The sequence below is a fragment of the Bufo gargarizans genome, unplaced genomic scaffold (genome assembly GCF_014858855.1).
Source record: "Bufo gargarizans isolate SCDJY-AF-19 unplaced genomic scaffold, ASM1485885v1 fragScaff_scaffold_57_pilon, whole genome shotgun sequence".
NCBI lineage: Eukaryota > Metazoa > Chordata > Amphibia > Anura > Bufonidae > Bufo > Bufo gargarizans.
In genome coordinates this window covers 203,856-218,221 of record NW_025334142.1, presented here as the reverse complement: position 1 = coordinate 218,221, position 14,366 = coordinate 203,856, and positions in this window count along the sequence as shown.

Sequence of the window (14,366 nt, the reverse complement as noted above, 5' to 3'; positions counted from 1 at the left end):
TCGCCGCGTCCGTAATGACCTGATCTATAAAACGGTCATATTACTTTCCCCGCACAATGAACGCCATAAAAATAAAAAAATAAAAACTATGACGAAAATTGAAATTTTGTCCATCTTACTTCCCAAAAAAGGTAATAAAAGTGATCAAAAAAGTCGCATGTACACCAAAATAGTACCAATCAAACCGTCATATCATCCCGCAAAAATCATACCCTACCCAAGATAATCGCCCAAAAACTGAAAAAACTATGGCTCTTAGACTATGGAAACACTAAAACATGATTTTTTTTGTTTCAAAAATGAAATCATTGTGTAAAACTTACATAAATAAAAAAAAAAGTATACATATTAGGTATCGCCGCGTCCATATCAACCGGCTCTATAAAAATATCACATGACCTAACCCCTCAGGTGACCACCGTAAAAAAATAAAAATGGTGTAAAAAAAGCCATTTTTTATCATCTTACGTCACAATGCACCCCAAAATAGTGCCAATCAAACCGTCATCTCATCCCGCAAAAAAAGAGACCCCACCTAAGATAATCACCCAAAAACTGAAAAAAATATGGCTCTCAGACTATGGAGACACTAAAACATGATTTTTTGCTTCAAAAATGAAATCATTGTGTAAAACTTACATAAATAAAAAAATTGTATACATATTAGGTATCGCCTCATCCGTGACAACCTGGTCTATACAAATACCACATGATCTAACCTGTCAGATGAATATTGTAAATAACAAAAAAAAAAACGGTGCCAAAAAAGCTATTTCTTGTTACCTTGCCTCACAAAAAGTGTAATATAGAGCAACCAAAAATCATATGTACCCTAAACTAGTTCCAACAAAACTGCCACCCTATCCCGTAGTTTCTAAAATGGGGTCACTTTTTTGGAGTTTCTACTCTAGGGGGGCATCAGGGGGGCTTCAAATGGGACATGGTGTCAAAAAAACCAGTCCAGCAAAATCTGCCTTTCAAAAACCGCATGGCATTCCTTTCCTTCTGCGCCCTGCCGTGTGCCCGTACAGCGGTTTACCACCACATATGGGGTGTTTCTGTAAACTACAGAATCAGGGCCATAAATAATGAGTTTTGTTTGGCTGTTAACCCTTGCTTTGTAACTGGAAAAAGAATATTAAAATGGAAAATCTGCCAAAAAAGTGAAATTTTGAAATTGTATCTCTATTTTCCATTAATTCTTGTGCAACACCTAAAGGGTTAACAAAGTTTGTAAAATCAGTTTTGAATATCTTGAGGGGTGTAGTTTCTTAGATGGGGTCACTTTTATGGAGTTTCTACTCTAGGGGTGCATCAGGGGGCTTCAAATGGGACATGGTGTCAAAAAAAACTGTCCAGCAAAATCTGACTTCCAAAAACCATACGGCGCACCTTTCCTTCTGCGCCCTGCCGTGTGCCCGTACAGCAGTTTACAGCCACATATGGGGTGTTTCTGTAAACTAGAGAATCGAGGCAATAAATATAGCATTTTGTTTGGCTGTTAACCCTTGCTTTGTTACTGGAAAAAATTTATTAAAATGGAAAATTTGCCCAAAAATCTAAATTCTGAAATGTTATCTCTATTTTCCATTAATTCTTGTGCAACACCTAAAGGGTTAACGACGTTTGTAAAATCAGTTTTGAATACCTTGAGGGGTGTAGTTTCTAGAATGGTGTCATTTTTGGGTGGTTTCTGTTATGTAAACCTCACAAAGTGACTTCAGACCTGAACTGGTCCCTAAAAAGTGGGTTTTTGAAAATGTCAGAAACATTTCAAGATTTGCTTCTAAACTTCTAAGCCTTGCAACATCCCCAAAAAATAAAATGTCATTCCCAAAATGATCCAAACATGAAGTAGACATACGGGGAATGTAAAGTAATAACTATTTTTGGAGGTAATACTATGTATTATAGAAGCAGAGAAATTGAAATGTGGAAATTTGCAATTTTTTACAAATTTTTGGTAAATTTGGTATTTTTTATAAATAAAAATTATTATTTTTTTACTTCATTTTACCAGTGTCAGGAAGTACAATATGTGATGAAAAAACAATCTCAGAACGGCCTGGATAAGTCAAAGTGTTTTAAAGTTATCACCAATTAGGCTACTTTCACACTAGTGTTCGGGGCTCCGCTCGTGAGCTCCGTTTGAAGGCTCTCACAAGTGGCCCCGAACGGATCCGTCCAGCCCTAATGCATTCTGAGTGGACGCGGATCCGTCCGGCCCTAATGCATTCTGAGTGGACGCGGATCCGCTCAGAATGCATCAGTCTGGCACCGTCTGTCCTCCGCTCCTCTCAGCAGGCGGACACCGGAACGCTGCCTGCAGCCTGGCCGTGCGGAGGCGTGCGGATCCGTCAAGACTTACAATGGAAGTCATTGGGAACGGATCCGTTTGAAGATGACACCATATGGCTCAATCTTCAAACGGATCCGTCCCCCATTGACTTTCAATGTAAAGTCTGGACGGATCTGTCTGCGGCTACTTTCACACTAACTAACAATATAATGCAGACGGATCCGTTCTTAACGCAAGTGTGAAAGTGGCCTTAAAGTGACACTGGTCAGATTTGCAAAAAATGGCCTGGTCCTTAAGGTGAAATAAGGCTGTGTCCTTAAGGGGTTAAGGATCATCGGGGGCGGTCTAGTGTTGGCTAGGCCTGAGTGAAGCTCATTTTGTCCCTCCATGTTGTTAAAGTTGAATTGAACAAAGGCCTAAGTCGGGCGTGGCTGCCTATCAGTCCTCCCCACTAGAGGGGGGAAGGAAGACTTTGTATGTACTCGCCCACTTCCTCGCCTGTGGGAGGAGCTACAAATGTTCAGCCTCCAAGCGCAACGCCCATGAGGAATTAACAACCCACAATCAAATACTAGATCCCTGTCATCTATCCTTAGGATCTGCTGCCATTGCCTCATAGCAGACATGCTCCATGATCTCTCATGGCTCAGGGTAGTATCACATGAGTAGATAGTAATGCAATTCCTACTCCTCTCACCAATTAATCACTACTCTGTTGCGTCTAGAGTTGTGAGGGAGTAGTAGTAGTGCCTTCTGGGAGTAGTAGTGCTTTCCCACCTCTATAAATAAAAATAAAAATTCACCTGACTGTCTCCAATTAGTAACCACATTTTTGAGTTTCTGGTAGATAATTTCAGGTTCTTGGACGATGGATCATCTCGGACAGGAGATGCTGTTCCTACTTAATCAGATGAAGAAAGAAGCACTCCGTCCAGCAATGTTAGTGCAGGAGACCGAGCTGAGGACACTCGCCGAGGTTGGTAAGATGGCTGAGGGTAAGACTACGAACATCCAGCTATGCCTTCGGTATCACCCATTATGGTCTAATCTGGTGAAGCAGAGGTTTTGTTTGATCCATGAGCCCATCACTAATGAATGCCGAGTGTATGAAAAGTCCAAGGGCTGCGCTCACCTGATAGATCTTATAATGGAAGCACGGACTGTGCTTGGATAAGGCACCCAGTAGAGAACTAGTAGGAAACGAAGAAGGAGGTCCAGCTTCCAAAACAGAGATGCTGTTCTTTATTCCAATACACACGGGGTAGTTAAGAATCCAACATAGGTTTATACAGAGGTAATAGTGTCTCTCCCAGATTACTTCCTGGAGCGGTGCTCTGGTCTCAAGTGCTTCACCTGATAGAAGACTAAATGATAGAATAAGAAATTGACAGGCCCTCTCTATCTGATTGTAAGGATATTTATTGTTGGATCTTATACAAAAAATTTTTATATTTTTATTTATTTGATAATGATTTTTTTTTAAATTGGAGTGGTGTTGTAAAGACTTACTCCACACTCCCATATACTAAGTCTTTACAACACCACTCCAATTTAAAAAAAAATCATTATCAAATAAATAAAAATATAAAAAATTTTTGTATAAGATCCAACAATAAATATCCTTTTACAATCAGATAGAGAGGGCCTGTCAATTTCTTATTCTATCAAGAATCCAACATAGCAGACAAGTCTACGCGTTTCGGATACTCTAATACTGATCCTTATTCATGACCTAGCTACGTTCCTGACGATCACAGGCGATTGCGATCAGCAGAAGTGAACATGCATATTCACGCCTCCCGGTAAAATGCCAGGTGAGAATGAAAATAAAAGGAAAAAGTTGGAGGAAAACAAAGAAAATATTAACACTACAAATATAGTATCAATAGGAATCAATAGAGCAGGATAGAATCGTGTTCACAATTCAAACCTGTTGGGACAAGGGAGCCCATGCGAAAAATCCAATAGGAGTCCCTGTTGAGACGTTTTCGCTTTTCGGAGGGCACTCTACCTAAAGAGGATGGATTTAGAACTAGGGCAAATCAAGAGAGAGAAGGTGTGATTGGGTTCTGTGGTGGACGGCTCCTGGGGTCAACAATGCTGCCACTAGGTTAGTTGAATAATGATGGTAGAACTATGGGAGTTCCAGGAAGGCAGATGCCAAGGTCATCTTACCCATTTCAGATACCGCGGATTGACTACATTCAGAACAAAGGTGGGACAGTGTGAATGTATCTGAGTCTGTACTGATCTCTTTCCAGGATATTCAGAGATTTGGCCTTTAGCAAAGGCTACAGCTAAAAGATACTGACTGAGGTGAGAGTACCTACCCCTGGGGCTTTTCTCCATCCGGTACACATCTAACCGGAAGATAGGCCCAAGTCCTTATGAAGAACTCTTTGGGAATGCCCCTAGATCAGGTCTCTATTTCCCCAACAGCTCCAGATGCAGCATAGTAGTTTTTCCAAATGATGTTGTCTGTTGCACAAATTGATTGTCTAATGTGTATTTCCAAGTTTTAGTTGTTTCCTAGAATCCAGACTGTAGAGAAGCGATTCATTCTTCACAATCAGGAGATTGGGTAGTGGTGAAACGAGAGACCTGCGGAAAGTCCTAGAGCTACGGTTTGAAGATCTACATCAAGTCCTGATAACCGCCGCCACTGCTGTCGAATTGGAAGAAGAACCTGATTGGGTCTACGGGTCATATTGCAATCAAGTGCCAGGACTATAAGAGTCATAATGTTTTGTTTCATTTTGTACATGGGGGAAATCATAGTCAAATCAAATTCCACCAGTGTTATATTATCAAGATGAGTCAGGAAGAACTAAGTTGACTTTTGCAGTATAGTGGACTGTAAGACAGGTGACGGATAGGACACTTGGTTTTGGTCTGATAGGTCCATGTGTGTGACTGGAACTGACCCAGTCTATGGTAATTGTGTTTAGATATGACCATACCAACTGTGGACATCGGAGATTAACAGTCTGAAGTCTGAAGTGTCGGGAATATAAACCAGTGGAAACTACCTCTAGAGTCAGTAAAGCTGAAGGTTTGTCACAAAAGATGACTGTCTTGAAGGGAACACCACCAAACAGCTGTAAACATGATGAGTGTAATCCTCTGTTCCTGTCCATTAGAAATCCTATCCAACAGGATTCGGGGATATGTGTGTTAGGAGCATGTGTACGTGACAAAGATCCCCTAGGCGAGTCTAGAATGTTGGTAAAGGAGAAACCTCAAAGTTCAGTAGCATCTGTGGCTCCTACATCCTTACCTATAGTTGGCATTAAATATTTGGCCAATTTAAAAATATGACAAACTGGCCTTAGAGACAGGAAATATATACAGGAAAGCCCTTTGGTGTTTTCCCTCCAGGATATTGTTCTTACATAATTCAGCTGAAGAAGACAAGTAGTGACTCTGATAGGTCCTGACAGTTGGAAGCAGTCCTTGAAGCAATAAGGAGCTCTTCGCTGTTTAGGGCGTTGGGAGAGAACCTCACTTTGCCTGTTCACCTCTGGTCTATTTCCCGTAAAAGGAGGGATTTGTGAGAGATGGGCTTTATCTCTCTCTCTCTCTACATACAGTACAGACCAAAACATTGGACACACCTTCTCATTCAAAGAGTTTTCTTTATTTTCATGACTATGACAATTGTAGATTCGCACTGAAGGCATCAAAACTATGAATTATCACATGTGGAATTATATACATAACAAACAAGTGTGAAACAACTGAAAATATGTCATATTCTAGGTTCTTCACAGTAGCCACCTTTTGCTTTGATTACTGCTTTGCACACTCTTGGCATTCTCTTGATGAGCTCCAAGAGGTAGTCACCTGAAATGGTCTTCCAACAGTCTTGAAGGAGTTCCCAGAGATGCTTAGCACTTGTTGGCCCTTTTGCCTTCACTCTGCGGTCCAGCTCACCCCAAACCATCTCGATTGGGTTCAGGTCCGGTGACTGTGGAGGCCAGGTCATCTGGCGCAGCACCCCATCACTCTCCTTCATGGTCAAATAGCCCTTACACAGCCTGGAGGTGTGTTTGGGGTCATTGTCCTGTTGAAAAATAAATGATGGTCCAACTAAACGCAAACCGGATGGAATAGCATGCCGCTGCAAGATGCTGTGGTAGCCATGCTGGTTCAGTATGCCTTCCATTTTGAATAAATCCCCAACAGTGTCACCAGCAAAGCCCCCCACACCATCACACCTCCTCCTCCATGCTTCACGGTGGGAACCAGGCATGTAGAGTCCATCCGTTCACCTTTTCTGCGTCGCACAAAGACACGGTGGTTGGAACCAAAGATCTCACATTTGGACTCATCAGACCAAAGCACAGATTTCCACTGGTCTAATGTCCATTCCTTGTGTTCTTTAGCCCAAACAAGTCTCTTCTGCTTGTTGCCTGTCCTTAGCAGTGGTTTCCTAGCAGATCTTCTACCATGAAGGCCTGATTCACACAGTCTCCTCTTAACAGTTGTTCTAGAGATGTGTCTGCTGCTAGAACTCTGGGTGGCATTGACCTGGTCTCTAATCTGAGCTGCTGTTAACCTGCGATTTCTGAGCCTGGTGACTCGGATGAACTTCTCCTCCGCAGCAGAGGTGACTCTTGGTCTTCCTTTCCTGGGGCGGTCCGCATGTGAGCCAGTTTCTTTGTAGCGCTTGATGGTTTTTGTGACTGCACTTGGGGACACTTTCAAAGTTTTCCCAATTTTTCGGACTGACTGACCTTCATTTCTTAAAGTAATGATGGCCACTCGTTTTTCTTTACTTAGCTGCTTTTTTCTTGCCATAATACAAATTCTAACAGTCTATTCAGTAGGACTATCAGCTGTGTATCCACCTGACTTCTCCACAACGCAACTGATGGTCCCAACCCCATTTATAAGGCGAGAAATCCCACTTATTACACCTGACAGGGCACACCTGTGAAGTGAAGACCATTTCAGGTGACTACCTCTGGAAGCTCATCAAGAGAATGCCAAGAGTGTGCAAAGCAGTAATCAAAGCAAAAGGCGGCTACTTTGAAGAACCTAGAATAGGACATATTTTCAGTTGTTTCACACTTGCTTGTTATGTATATAATTCCACATGTGATAATTCATAGTTTTGATGCCTTCAGTGCGAATCTACAATTGTCATAGTCATGAAAATAAAGAAAACTCTTTGAATGAGAAGGTGCGTCCAAACTTTTGGTCTGTACTGTATATATATAAAAAACATTCTGTAGTACACATTTTGTCCACTAGATGGCCGCTAACCAGATGTATGAGCCATGTGTGCATTCTTTTGTCTTATGGTCAATAGGGGAGGGGGGGAGGGGGGGGGGGATTAGGTTGCAGTTTTTAAATCTACCTATGAACTCAGAGTTGAAGTTGCTGAAGCCGCTCCTATCAGGGCAAGGAGCCAATAGTCTCTTCTTAAGGACCACCCCTTCTGTGATGTCACGTCTGCTATTTAAGTCAATGTAATGTGAGTAACGGTCTCTCTTTTTCTGGCTCAGGGGATGAGAAGACGCTTCAATCAAACCAACTGGTGCGTCTGGTCTCATTATGAAAGCAGCATGATACGTACATACTTACAGACGTGGACAAAATTGTTGGTACCCTTTGGTCAATGAAAGAAAAAGTCACAATGGTCACAGAAATAACTTTAATCTGACAAAAGTAATAATAAATTAAAATTCTATAAATGTTAACCAATGAAAGTCAGACATTGTTTTTCAACCATGCTTCAACAGAATTATGTAAAAAAATAAACTCATGAAACAGGCATGGACAAAAATGATGGTACCCCTAACTTAATATTTTGTTGCGCAACCTTTTGAGGCAATCACTGCAATCAAACGCTTCCTGTAACTGTCAATGAGACATCTGCACCTCTCAGCAGGTATTTTGGCCCACTCCTCATGAGCAAACTGCTCCAGTTGTGTCCGGTTTGAAGGGTGCCTTTTCCAGACTGCATGTTTCAGCTCCTTCCAAAGATGCTCAATAGGATTGAGGTCAGGGCTCATAGAAGGCCACTTTAGAATAGTCCAATTTTTTCCTCTTAGCCATTCTTGGGTGTTTTTAGCGGTGTGTTTTGGGTCATTGTCCTGTTGCAAGACCCATGACCTGCGACTGAGACCAAGCTTTCTGACACTGGCTAGTACATTTCTCTCTAGAATTCCTTGATAGTCTTGAGATTTCATTGTACCCTGCACAGATTCAAGACACCCTGTGCCAGACGCAGCAAAGCAGCCCCAGAACATAACAGAGCCTCCTCCATGTTTCACAGTAGGGACAGTGTTCTTTTCTTGATATGCTTCATTTTTTCGTCTGTGAACATACAGCTGATGTGCCTTGGCAAAAACTTCGATTTTTGTCTCATCTGTCCACAGGACATTCTCCCAGAAGCTTTGTGGCTTGTCAACATGTAGTTTGGCATATTCCAGTCTTGCTTTTTTATGATTCGTTTTCAACAATGGTGTCCTCCTTGGTCGTCTCCCATGTAGTCCACTTTGGCTCAAACAACGACGGATGGTGCGATCTGACACTGATGTTCCTTGAGCATGAAGTTCACCTTGAATCTCTTTAGAAGTCTTTCTAGGCTCTTTTGTTACCATTCGGATTATCCGTCTCTTAGATTTGTCATCAATTTTCCTCCTGCGGCCACGTCCAGGGAGGTTGGCTACAGTCCCATGGATCTTAAACTTATGAATAATATGTGCAACTGTACTCACAGGAACATCTAGTTGCTTGGAGATGGTCTTATAGCCTTTACCTTTAACATGCTTGTCTATAATTTTCTTTCTGATCTCTTGAGACAGCTCTTTCCTTTGCTTCCTCTGGTCCATGTCGAGTGTGGTACACACCATATCACCAAACAACACAGTGATTACCTGGAGCCATATATATAGGCCCAATGGCTGATTACAAGGTTGTAGACACCTGTGATGCTAATTAGTGGACACACCTTGAATTAACATGTCCCTTTGGTCACATTATGTTCTGTGTTTTCTAGGGGTACCATCATTTTTGTCCATGCCTGTTTCATGAGTTTATTTTTTTACATAATTCTGTTGAAGCATGGTTGAAAAACAATGTCTGACTTTCATTGGTTAACATTTATAGAATTTTAATTTATTATTACTTTTGTCAGATTAAAGTTATTTCTGTGACCATTGTGACTTTTTCTTTCATTGACCAAAGGGTACCAACAATTTTGTCCACGTCTGTATACTTCTAACTGGTTTGTCACCACATAAAGAAGATGAGAATCGCAAAAATTGTGATAACAGCGGTCACAGCTCACACACAGAGAAACTGGAGCAGGACTGGAAAACCTCCTCATGTAGGCACTGATCAGCACTTGGCGGTCACAGCTCACACACAGAGAAACTGGAGCAGGACTGGAAAACCTCCTGATGTAGGCACTGATCAGCACTTGGCGGTCACAGCTCACACACAGAGAAACTGGAGCAGGACTGGAAAACCTCCTGATGTAGGCACTGATCAGCACTTGGGGGTCACAGCTCACACACAGAGAAACTGGAGCAGGACTGGAAAACCTCCTCATGTAGGCACTGATCAGCACTTGGCGGTCACAGCTCACACACAGAGAAACTGGAGCAGGACTGGAAAACCTCCTCATGTAGGCACTGATCAGCACTTGGGGGTCACAGCTCACACACACAGAAACTGGAGCAGGACTGGAAAACCTCCTGATGTAGGCACTGATCAGCACTTGGCAGTCACAGCTCACACACAGAAACTGGAGCAGGACTGGAAAACCTCCTGATGTAGGCACTGATCAGCACTTGGCGGTCACAGCTCACACACAGAGAGAAACTGGAGCAGGACTGGAAAACCTCCTGATGTAGGCACTGATCAGCGCTTGGGGGTCACAGCTCACACACAGAGAAACTGGAGCAGGACTGGAAAACCTCCTGATGTAGGCACTGATCAGCACTTGGGGGTCACAGATCACACACAGAGAAACTGGAGCAGGACTGGAAAACCTCCTGATGTAGGCACTGATCAGCACTTGGCGGTCACAGCTCACACACAGAGAAACTGGAGCAGGACTGGAAAACCTCCTGATGTAGGCACTGATCAGCACTTGGCGGTCACAGCTCACACACAGAGAAACTGGAGCAGGACTGGAAAACCTCCTCATGTAGGCACTGATCAGCACTTGGGGGTCACAGCTCACACACAGAGAAACTGGAGCAGGACTGGAAAACCTCCTGATGTAGGCACTGATCAGCACTTGGCGGTCACAGCTCACACACAGAGAGAAACTGGAGCAGGACTGGAAAACCTCCTGATGTAGGCACTGATCAGCACTTGGCAGTCACAGCTCACACAGAGAGAAACTGGAGCAGGACTGGAAAACCTCCTGATGTAGGCACTGATCAGCACTTGGCGGTCACAGATCACACACAGAGAAACTGGAGCAGGACTGGAAAACCTCCTGATGTAGGCACTGATCAGCACTTGGGGGTCACAGATCACACACAGAGAAACTGGAGCAGGACTGGAAAACCTCCTGATGTAGGCACTGATCAGCACTTGGCGGTCACAGCTCACACACAGAGAAACTGGAGCAGGACTGGAAAACCTCCTGATGTAGGCACTGATCAGCACTTGGCGGTCACAGCTCACACACAGAGAAACTGAAGCAGGACTGGAAAACCTCCTGATGTAGGCACTGATCAGCACTTGGGGGTCACAGCTCACACACAGAGAAACTGGAGCAGGACTGGAAAACCTCCTGATGTAGGCACTGATCAGCACTTGGGGGTCACAGATCACACACAGAGAAACTGGAGCAGGACTGGAAAACCTCCTGATGTAGGCACTGATCAGCACTTGGCGGTCACAGCTCACACACAGAGAAACTGGAGCAGGACTGGAAAACCTCCTCATGTAGGCACTGATCAGCACTTGGCTGTCACAGCTCACACACAGAGAAACTGGAGCAGGACTGGAAAACCTCCTGATGTAGGCACTGATCAGCACTTGGGGGTCACAGCTCGCACACACAGAAACTGGAGCAGGACTGGAAAACCTCCTGATGTAGGCAGTGATCAGCACTTGGCGGTCACAGCTCACACACAGAGAAACTGGAGCAGGACTGGAAAACCTCCTGATGTAGGCACTGATCAGCACTTGGGGGTCACAGCTCGCACACAGAGAAACTGGAGCAGGACTGGAAAACCTCCTGATGTAGGCACTGATCAGCACTTGGGGGTCACAGCTCATACACAGAGAAACTGGAGCAGGACTGGAAAACCTCCTGATGTAGGCACTGATCAGCACTTGGGGGTCACAGCTCACACACAGAGAAACTGGAGCAGGACTGGAAAACCTCCTGATGTAGGCACTGATCAGCACTTGGGGGTCACAGATCACACACAGAGAAACTGGAGCAGGACTGGAAAACCTCCTGATGTAGGCAGTGATCAGCACTTGAGGGTCACAGATCACACACAGAGAAACTGGAGCAGGACTGGAAAACCTCCTGATGTAGGCACTGATCAGCACTTGGCGGTCACAGCTCTCACACAGAGAAACTGGAGCAGGACTGGAAAACCTCCTGATGTAGGCACTGATCAGCACTTGGCGGTCACATCTCACACACAGAGAAACTGGAGCAGGACTGGAAAACCTCCTGATGTAGGCACTGATCAGCACTTGGCGGTCACAGCTCACACACACAGAGAAACTGGAGCAGGACTGGAAAACCTCCTGATGTAGGCACTGATCAGCACTTGGCGGTCACAGCTCACACACAGAGAAACTGGAGCAGGACTGGAAAACCTCCTGATGTAGGTACTGATCAGCACTTGGGGGGTCACAGCTCACACACAGAGAAACTGGAGCAGGGCTGGAAAACCTCCTGATGTAGGCACTGATCAGCACTTGGCGGTCACAGCTCACACAGAGAAACTGGAGCAGGACTGGAAAACCTCCTGATGTAGGCACTGATCAGCACTTGGCGGTGACAGCTCACACACAGAGAAACTGGAGCAGGACTGGAAAACCTCCTGATGTAGGCACTGATCAGCACTTGGCGGTCACAGATCACACACAGAAAAACTGGAGCAGGAGTGGAAAACCTCCTGATGTAGGCACTGATCAGCACTTGGGGGTCACAGATCACACACAGAGAAACTGGAGCAGGACTGGAAAACCTCCTGATGTAGGCACTGATCAGCACTTGGCGGTCACAGCTCACACACAGAAACTGGAGCAGGACTGGAAAACCTCCTGATGTAGGCACTGATCAGCACTTGGGGGTCACAGCTCACACACAGAGAAACTGGAACAGGACTGGAAAACCTCCTGATGTAGGCACTGATCAGCACTTGGGGGTCACAGATCACACACAGAGAAACTGGAGCAGGACTGGAAAACCTCCTGATGTAGGCACTGATCAGCACTTGGCGGTCACAGATCACACACAGAGAAACTGGAGCAGGACTGGAAAACCTCCTGATGTAGGCACTGATCAGCACTTGGCGGTCACAGCTCACACAGAGAAACTGGAGCAGGACTGGAAAACCTCCTGATGTAGGCACTGATCAGCGCTTGGGGGTCACAGCTCACACAGAGAAACTGGAGCAGGACTGGAAAACCTCCTGATGTAGGCACTGATCAGCACTTGGCGGTCACAGCTCACACAGAGAAACTGGAGCAGGACTGGAAAACCTCCTGATGTAGGCACTGATCAGCGCTTGGGGGTCACAGCTCACACACAGAGAAACTGGAGCAGGACTGGAAAACCTCCTGACGTAGGCACTGATCAGCGCTTGGGGGTCACAGATCACACACAGAGAAACTGGGGCAGGACTGGAAAACCTCCTGATGTAGGCACTGATCAGCACTTGGCAGTCACAGCTCACACACAGAGAAACTGGAGCAGGACTGGAAAACCTCCTGATGTAGGCACTGATCAGCGCTTGGGGGTCACAGCTCACACACAGAGAAACTGGAGCAGGACTGGAAAACCTCCTGATGTAGGCACTGATCAGCACTTGGGGGTCACAGCTCACACAGAGAAACTGGAGCAGGACTGGAAAACCTCCTGATGTAGGCACTGATCAGCACTTGGGGGTCACAGCTCACACACAGAGAAACTGGAGCAGGACTGGAAAACCTCCTGATGTATGCACTGATCAGCACTTGGGGGTCACAGCTCACACACAGAGAAACTGGAGCAGGACTGGAAAACCTCCTGACATAGGCACTGATCAGCACTTGGGGGTCACAGCTCACACAGAGAAACTGGAGCAGGACTGGAAAACCTCCTGATGTAGGTACTGATCAGCACTTGGGGGGTCACAGCGCACACAGAGAAACTGGAGCAGGACTGGAAAACCTCCTGATGTAGGCACTGATCAGCACTTGGCAGTCACAGATCACACACAGAGAAACTGGAGCAGGACTGGAAAACCTCCTGATGTAGGCACTGATCAGCACTTGGCGGTCACAGATCACACACAGAGAAACTGGAGCAGGACTGGAAAACCTCCTGATGTAGGCACTGATCAGCACTTGGCGGTCACATCTCACACACAGAAACTGGAGCAGGACTGGAAAACCTCCTGATGTAGGCACTGATCAGCACTTGGGGGTCACATCTCACACAGAGAAACTGGAGCAGGACTGGAAAACCTCCTGATGTAGGCACTGATCAGCACTTGGCAGTCACAGCTCACACAGAGAAACTGGAGCAGGACTGGAAAACCTCCTGATGTAGGCGCTGATCAGCACTTGGCGGTCACAGATCACACACAGAGAAACTGGAGCAGGACTGGAAAACCTCCTGATGTAGGCACTGATCAGCACTTGGCGGTCACAGATCACACACAGAGAAACTGGAGCAGGACTGGAAAACCTCCTGATGTAGGCACTGATCAGCACTTGGCGGTCACATCTCACACACAGAAACTGGAGCAGGACTGGAAAACCTCCTGATGTAGGCACTGATCAGCGCTTGGGGGTCACAGATCACACACAGAGAAACTGGAGCAGGACTGGAAAACCTCCTGATGTAGGCACTGATCAGCACTTG